The sequence below is a fragment of the Tupaia chinensis genome, unplaced genomic scaffold (assembly GCF_000334495.1).
Source record: "Tupaia chinensis unplaced genomic scaffold, TupChi_1.0 Scaffold143913_1, whole genome shotgun sequence".
Taxonomy (NCBI): Eukaryota; Metazoa; Chordata; class Mammalia; order Scandentia; family Tupaiidae; genus Tupaia; species Tupaia belangeri.
In genome coordinates, this window is record NW_006203764.1 from 773,639 (window position 1) to 781,099 (window position 7,461).

At 54.1% G+C, this 7,461-nt stretch overlaps 1 protein-coding gene across 2 annotated transcripts in view; it reads left to right on the forward strand.

Annotated features, from left to right (window-relative positions):
* Window positions 1-7,461, forward strand: part of SYNE3 (spectrin repeat containing nuclear envelope family member 3) — a 110,833-nt gene that overhangs the window by 15,904 nt on the left and 87,468 nt on the right. Inside the window, exon 1 of one of the 2 annotated variants that reach the window (XM_006165370.3) lies at window positions 64-197. The exons of the other annotated variant lie outside the window; for it this stretch is intronic. The gene's annotated coding sequence lies outside the window, so the exon portion shown is untranslated. Of the gene's footprint in view, window positions 1-63; window positions 198-7,461 lie in introns of those variants that run through there. 2 annotated transcript variants of the gene reach the window in all.

Genomic DNA, 7,461 nt, shown 5'->3' on the forward strand with positions numbered 1-7,461 from the left:
GCGAGCGGGAGAGCTGGCCTTGCGTATTTTATCCGCCTGCCTATCAGCTACGCTCAGAAATAGTGTTAGAAACCTCTGTCTTGTGGGCTCTCTCGCCCCCACTTCACTCTGGGCAAAGCCGCAGGGATGCCCGGGGTGGGGTCCAGGGCAGGCACTTCTGGTGCAGTCTTCTCTAGCAGACAGGCTCCTTGAACAAGGTGAGTGCCTGTGTTCGTCCTCCATGAGAAAGGAGGCCCGGGTCAGTCATGCCGCTGCTAGTCGGAGCGCCCTCGGTCTGGCAGCCAGAGAGGCACGTGTTCTGCCGGGCCCTGTGCCCTTACGCCTTGTAACCTGCGTACATAGCAATGGCGTTCCTTCAACATGACTGGCATGACCGGACGGGACTCAGGGGAGGGGGACACTGGGGACCCGCCCCTGCCTGTGGGTCCACTGGATAAAATGAGGGCTTTAAACTCATTCCCATCCTAGGGAGGACGACTCGGAGAGAGGGCAGCTCAGGGAGCTGGGTTAGGGTATCTGAAATGCCCTTTTTAATTCTGCCCAAGGGCATGGTCTTTCTGGGCCTCAACCCTTTTCTCGATGGGGGGGGTCACACTGCTCCTCACTGTGCTGGGTGTGTGTGGGCGTACATGGTGCACTCGAGTGGTCTCCAGCGCTGCCTGTGCCCCAGCAGAGCGAGGTGTCTGGCACCACCTGTCTTCCCTCGCAGAGGACGGTAGGCGTTCTACTCTGGGGAGCGTCTCTCTGCTCGCACACCGGAAGTGGATTTGGAGCCCTGGGCTGAGCCCCTGGTTCTGTGCCCTGCAGTTGATCATGGCAAGTCACGTCACCTCTGTGGCCAGCTAACTCCCTGTACGATGGGGCGGGTCACGCCATCCCTGCAGAGTTGCGGTGGTGGTGGGGGGGTGGGGGGGTCAGGATTGGTAGCAGAGTGGTGTTCCTGGCACTCCCTTTCGGTCCCCACCTACTGCCTTCCCAGCTTCTGAGCACCCTCCTTTTCTAGGTGTTCCTGGCTGGCCAGTCTTTGCTGATAATGTGGGTCACGTGGAATGGAGCTCGGCCCATCCACCTGCCTCTGCAGCGGGTTGAACTGGGCAGAGCTGTGAGCGAATCAGCCCTGACCCGTGTGTTCCTGGCAGGTCTAGGAGGCATGACGGGCTGGAGTCCGCCTAACCTGTGCCCTTGTGGAAAGACAGCGTCGCCCTTTACGGGGCGAAGGGCATGCCCAGTGCAGACTGCACACCTTCATCGTCCTTGCCTTCCCAGGCCACCAACCATCCCCAAAGGCCTGTGTGGCCTTTCCTTTTATAGAATTAACTACATGGGACAAAAAGGCAAGTCACGGGAACCAGCAGTTAGCGTAATGGCTATGTCGCTGGACTCCCACGTAGTCGACCGCGGTTCGCGTCCTGGACCCGGTGGCTTAAAACTCACGCCGGCGCGTGTGCGTGCGTGCCCAAGATCCCGAGAGGAGAATGGAGGAGGAGGGATTGCGGCGTGACCATCCCCCCTGGGGGGTGGTTTCTCACTTTCTGTCTCTATGTCTCTCTCTGTCTGTCTGGCGAGCGCACGTGCCCTACAGTGAAAATCTCTCAAAAAAAAAAAAAAAAAAAAAAAGGCAAGTCACTGCTCTGGAGCTTGTCATTTTATTCCTGCCCTGACCTGGGGCTGACAATACACTGTGAGGGCTCCGACTAGGTCAGATGGCTGAGAGTTTGGCCGGGTGACAGGATGAGCGACAGGATAAACTTGGTGGTCCTAGCTCGGGGCAGAAAATGACCGAATGACCCTCTTCCTTTTCCTTTTTCTTTTCATCTTTCTGTTTATATGGTGTTCTCATAATCACCTGGTCCACCCTGGACTGACCGCGTTAGGAATCTCTGGAAGCAGTCGCTTCTCTGTATCTTTGGAAGGCTCCCCGGGTGACTGTGATGTGCGGAATTGCTGAGAAGCACTGGATTTGGTCTAGGGCCGTCTTGGGGAGGGGTAACCTGCTTTAACAGCTCCCGCCCACCTCTCTGTGACGGTGATCAGGCTGTGGGTGCCGGCCAGCAGTGGTATTCTCCTGAGTTCAGGAAACGTGACTTACGTCCACTCCGGGTATTACTAAGGATGTTTTAGTGGGTCCTCGGAAAAGTCCTGATGCATTTTTTCTGTACAAAAAAACATCGTGACTGGGGCCAGCAGGTGGAGTGGTGGTTAAAGTCACTGGATTCCCACATGGCTGACCACAGTTCGAGTCCTGGATCTGGCAGCTTGCTTTCCCACTTTCCCTTTCTCTCTCTCTCTGTCAAATGAATAATAATAATAATAATAATAATAATAATAATAACAAATGGAATTAAATAAATAAATATTTTTTAAAAATATATCATGATTTTTTCAACGACTCAATATATAGGCAATTGAACTGGACCCTGGTTTTCTATTTAAGATAAAGATAAAAAGCCCCCCTTTGAAAGAAACTTAAGTGTAAATGGGCCACAGTCATGGCTGTGATACACTGATGGGCCTGGTGTGTGAAAACGTGAAAGGGCCCTTCCAGGCCCAATATCCTGAAGACGCAAGGGGTGCTCACCAGGCTGCCTGGCAAGCTCCCTCAATAACCCCAGGCTGCCGGCACCAGTCACCTGGACCCAGCGGAGAGCCCTGTGCATAACTGGACGGTCTCCCAATCTGGCTTGCTCAGGAGCGCAGGGAGAGGGCTGGCTCTCTCAGTTCATGCATTTGCCCTCATGTTCTGTCTCCCCAGGTCATAGGGCAGCCCAAGAAGCAGCCTCTCTGGCTGGCCGGGCAATTTCCCTGGAGCCACATTACCAGTGAAGGCAGCATTTCAGGACCTCGGTGACCAGAGGCGCCCAGCTCCTTCACTGGCACGTGGGCAAGCCTGGCCATGGAGGGACGTGAGGATCTCAGGGCAGGACCCAGCACTGCTGGCTCCCGTGCCTGGACTTCTCAGATGGAGACGGCCCCAGCCCGGCTGCAGGCCTTAAACTGAAGAAGGAAAACAGGGACATCACTTGACCTGGACACTCTCCCCGCGTCCTGCGGCGCTTCCCCCATCACCAGGAGAGCTCAAAGGGAGCCTTTCTTTTGTGAGCTATTATTCTTGTCCTTTAGCTCAGCTGCCCCCAACCGTCTTGGCTCCAGGGACCCTCTCAGGGAAGATAATTCTGCCACGTACATCTGGGGGTTTATGACAGCTCGCAACCTAGATCCCTCGCGTGCTCAGTTTACGATGGGATTTGCACTCCCGTGAGAATCTGATGCCTCAGCTGATCCAACAGAAGGTGGTGCTCAGGCAGTGGCAAGACGATGGGGAGCGGCTGTAAATACAGACCAAGCTTGTCTCACTCACCAGTTGCTCACTTCCTGCAGTGCGGCCTAGTTCTTAGCAGACCACGGGCTGGTACCCATCCGAGGCCTAGGGATCGGGGATCCCTGCTTTAGCTGATGAAGTGATTCACCTCTCAGCCCCTAGGAGGGGAGGTCCTCAGGACCCTGCAGTGATTCAGATGCTGTGTTGGAGGGCTTGGGGAGGGGCTTCCTGCAGAACAGCCCTACACTGTGGGGAGACCCCAGCTCAGTGCAGTGCCTCCACCTGCCCCAAGTGACCCTAAGGGTGGGGCCTCCCAGAGGGAAGACTGAAGGCACAACATTCAGCATTTAGAAGGCTTGGTGGACAGCCCATTCTGGATATGAGGGGTCCTGGATGTTGGGGGGTTGTGTCACGTTTGCAGACAAGTATAGCACAGGGTCTTGGAGGCGCCCAGCCCTCGTGGAACACTGTGCTGACAAGCAGGGCAGGGAGCCAGGTGGTTCCCTTGGGCTGATAGATAGCACAGGCCTCCAGAGTTTCTAGAACAGGAGTTGGCAGACCTTTTCTGCAAAGAGCCAGAAAGTAAATAAACCTGACTGTCCATCACGCAGAAGAAACAGCCAGATACCGTGTAAATGCACAGATGCTGATTGTGTTCCAAAAAAAGAATATTTTTCCTGCATCATAAAGTGATAACTAAAAACTGGAAAATTGTTCTTAGCACAAGAGCTGTACAGAATAGTGGTCCTCAGGTTACACCTCTGTTCTAGAAGGCCTCTCTGCAAAGCAGGGTGGGCCTTGCACATTTGAACTCTTTGCTGATCTAATATCAGTTCTTAGAAATGATGTTCTGGGAACAGCAGTTGGCGTAATGGCTATGTCGCTGGACCCCTATGTAGTTGACTATGGTTCGAGTCCTGGACTTGGTAGCTTAAACTCACTCCGGGAGCATGTGCGTGTGTGCCCAATATCCCGAGAGGAGAATGGAGGAGAAGGGATTGCTGCATGACCATCCCCCCCGGGGGGCGATTTCTCACTTTCTGTCTGTCTCTCTCTGTCTTTCTGGAAAGCACATGTGCCCGATAGCAAAAATCTCTACAAAAAAAAAAAGAAAGAAAGAAAGAAGGAAAGAAAGAAAGAAAGAAAGAAAAAGAAAAAGAAAAAGAAAAAGAAAAAGAAAAAGAAAAAGAAAAATGTAGTTGTAGGGGCCCGCAGATGGCATAGTGGTTACGTCACTGGACTCCCACATGGTCAAATGTGGTCCAAGCCCCGGAACTGGGGACTTGAAACTCAATACCAGGTGCCCGTGTGTACGTGCCCAAGATCCTGGGGATTCCCAAGATCCCCGAGATCCAATGGAGGAGATGGGATTGCGACATGGCCATCTCTCCCAGATCTGACTTCTCACTTTCCCTCTCACTGTCTCTGAACGAGGGCACGTGTCCTAAGGCAGAAGCCTTTAAAAAAGAAATGTACTTCTAATTTAGCAAGCACATGTGTTCTCTGTCGATTAAAAAAAAGTATAAAAAATGTATTTCCAAAAAAAGTCTCAATTTGCTGGTTAAAATAGAACCCACTAGGACCAGTGGATGGCATAATGGTTGTATCGCTGGACTCCCACATAGTTGACTGCAGTTCGAGTCCCAGACCAGGTGGTTTAAAACTCATGCCGGGTGCATGTGTGTGCATGCCCAAGATCTTAAGAGGAGAGTGGAGAAGAGATTGTGGTGATTTTTCTCTTTTTGTCTCTCTGTCTTTGTTTCTCTGGGGAGTGTACACGCCCTATAGCAAAAATCTCTCTCAAGAAAGAGCCTACTGGTCCAGCAGGTGGCGTGGTGGTTGAGGTGCTGGACTCCCACATGGTCAACCACAGTTTGAATCCTGGACCTGGTGACTGGCATTCTCACTTTTTCTATTTCCCTGTCTCTCTCTGGTGAGCGTGCATGCTCTATAGCAAATTTTAAAAAAATAATAATAATGACAAAAACAGATCCTTTAAAAATGATCAAATAGGGGCTGACTGCTGGCATGGTGGTTAAGGGTACAGGACTCCCACATGACCAATCATGGTTCAAGTCCTGGACCTGGCAGCTTGCTTTCTCGCTTTCTCTCTCTCTCTCTTTCTCTCTCTCTGTCCTTCTCTGGTCAAATTAAAATAAATACATAAATAAATAAAATTAAATGGAATAATTTTTAAAAAAGGAAAAAAGAAAAATGATAAAATAGAGCCTAATTAATTCAAGAAGTATTAATAACCTAGCGGCTAAAAGTGGAGGACACTCGGGGGCTGGCTGTATGGCCTCTCTGAGTCTCAGGTCTTCAGGAGTTAATCACAGTAGAGCCTCCTGCATCACTGGACTAATCTAACCATCAGCACCTTTCCTGTTAGCGCCCAGGTTCTTGTAACCCCACCTTCCTTGCTGGGACTCAACTTCTTAGGGTGACCAGCATGGCTTGGGGACCTCATGGACCCCAGCAGCTTGGGGTAGCCCCAGGCTGAGGGTTTTCTGTGACTATCTTGTTTGGGTTTGGGTCTGTTTTTTGGGGGGGGGGGGGGTCCTTATGGTTTTCCATGGAGTTCTAGTTTAGAAGCCACAGCTTAGAAACCAGCGTGCGAGGGAGACTCTGAGGAAGCTGCTTTTGCAGAATGGGGTCTGGTGGAACAGGTGCCGGGGTGAGTTCCTGACCAGTTCTACACTGGGGGTTCCCTCCTGCGAGGTGGAGATGAGATGTCATCCCCCAGGCTTGCTGTCGGCCGGGCCGGTCGGTGCCACAGCGGGCTCGCTCTGAATGCACAAAGGCGGGCTGGGAGGAGGCTGTCCTTGGGTGTGCAGGCCTGGGAGATAAAGCTCAGCGAGGGAGGCAGTGAGTGGATCAGAGCCCAGGGCAGCTGCGATTAGGAGCCGCCAGAGCAGGTGGGCCAGCAGGCTTTGAGATTAAGCAGGGAGGACGCCCGCATTAGGAGGCCACCGTCTGTGGCTGGGAGGTGCTGCCTCCTTGGTTCCAGGGAAAAGGCGTTCAGGACTGCCCAGTTCCAAGAACCCAGGCTGCTGGAAACCCAGCCTGCGGTGAGTGACTGAGAGCTGGGTGGGGTGGCAGGAGCGTGGGGGACGGGCCTTAGGCGGAGGCAGGAAGGTGGAAGGAGGCGTGGCAACCGTCTTTGGTTTGCGCAAGGCCTAGGAGTTACCAGGGGCTGGGGAGCCCAGGCTGAGACAACGTGCAGGGCGAACCAGGACAGTGGCCGCCCTGGGTCGGAGGCGGGCCACCTGACCGTGGAGGCGGGCACTGGGTCATCGGTGGACAGTGCCAGGGGAGTCCGCTCTGCCCGGGGACCTGTCCTGCTCCTCCGTTGCTCCACCACAGGCTGTGAAGGGGCTGCCTCCCGCCTGCCCCAGGCCCCAGGGTGTTCGGTAAATGCTGTTGGATGAACTGTGAGGCTAGAGGCTGTCCCTTCTGTCCTCCCCTCTGGGGACAAATCGCTCAGATGGGAATGCTTGTACTCTGTCCCCTCTCCCCCACGCCCTTCCCCCCCCACACACACCACCTCCTGCACGGTCCTTCCAGCTCAGGGTCACCTGCCCTCTGCGAGTCCTCCCTTAACCACCCCTTTCAGCAGCTGCGTCCGTCCTGCCCTGCTGTGCCCTCTCCGAGCTGAACCTCACTGGTTCCCAGTTGGGCCGTTCTTCCGCGTTTTTCTTCCCCCTTCACCATGAGCTCCTCAAGCAGAGGGCTCCAGCTGGGTAGTCACTCCTGCTCGAGGCCCCCAGGGGCCCTGCGAAGGTGTCGAGAGGGAATGAAGAGAGCAGAGCATCCAGAGCAGAACACGCCTTCATTCATTCACCCCTCTCCGGGGGCCTCCTGGGTGCCAGGCCCTGCTCTAGGCAGTGGGCTGGACAGGAGTGATGGACAGGACTGGCAGGTCTTTGCTCTGATGGAACTTACATTCCAGAAGGAGCTGGAGCCCCTGGATTCTATCGGCCAACAAAGCAGTGAAGACACAGACACATACCGTGGAGACACAGAGCAGGCGTGTCCCAGAGCCTTGCCCAGAGCTGGCAGGCTATGGGCAGGGACGCTGCCCTTGGGGAGGGCATCGCCTAGGCCCAGCACGCATGGTGGCCTCCCTGTGGAGGAAGGAAGAG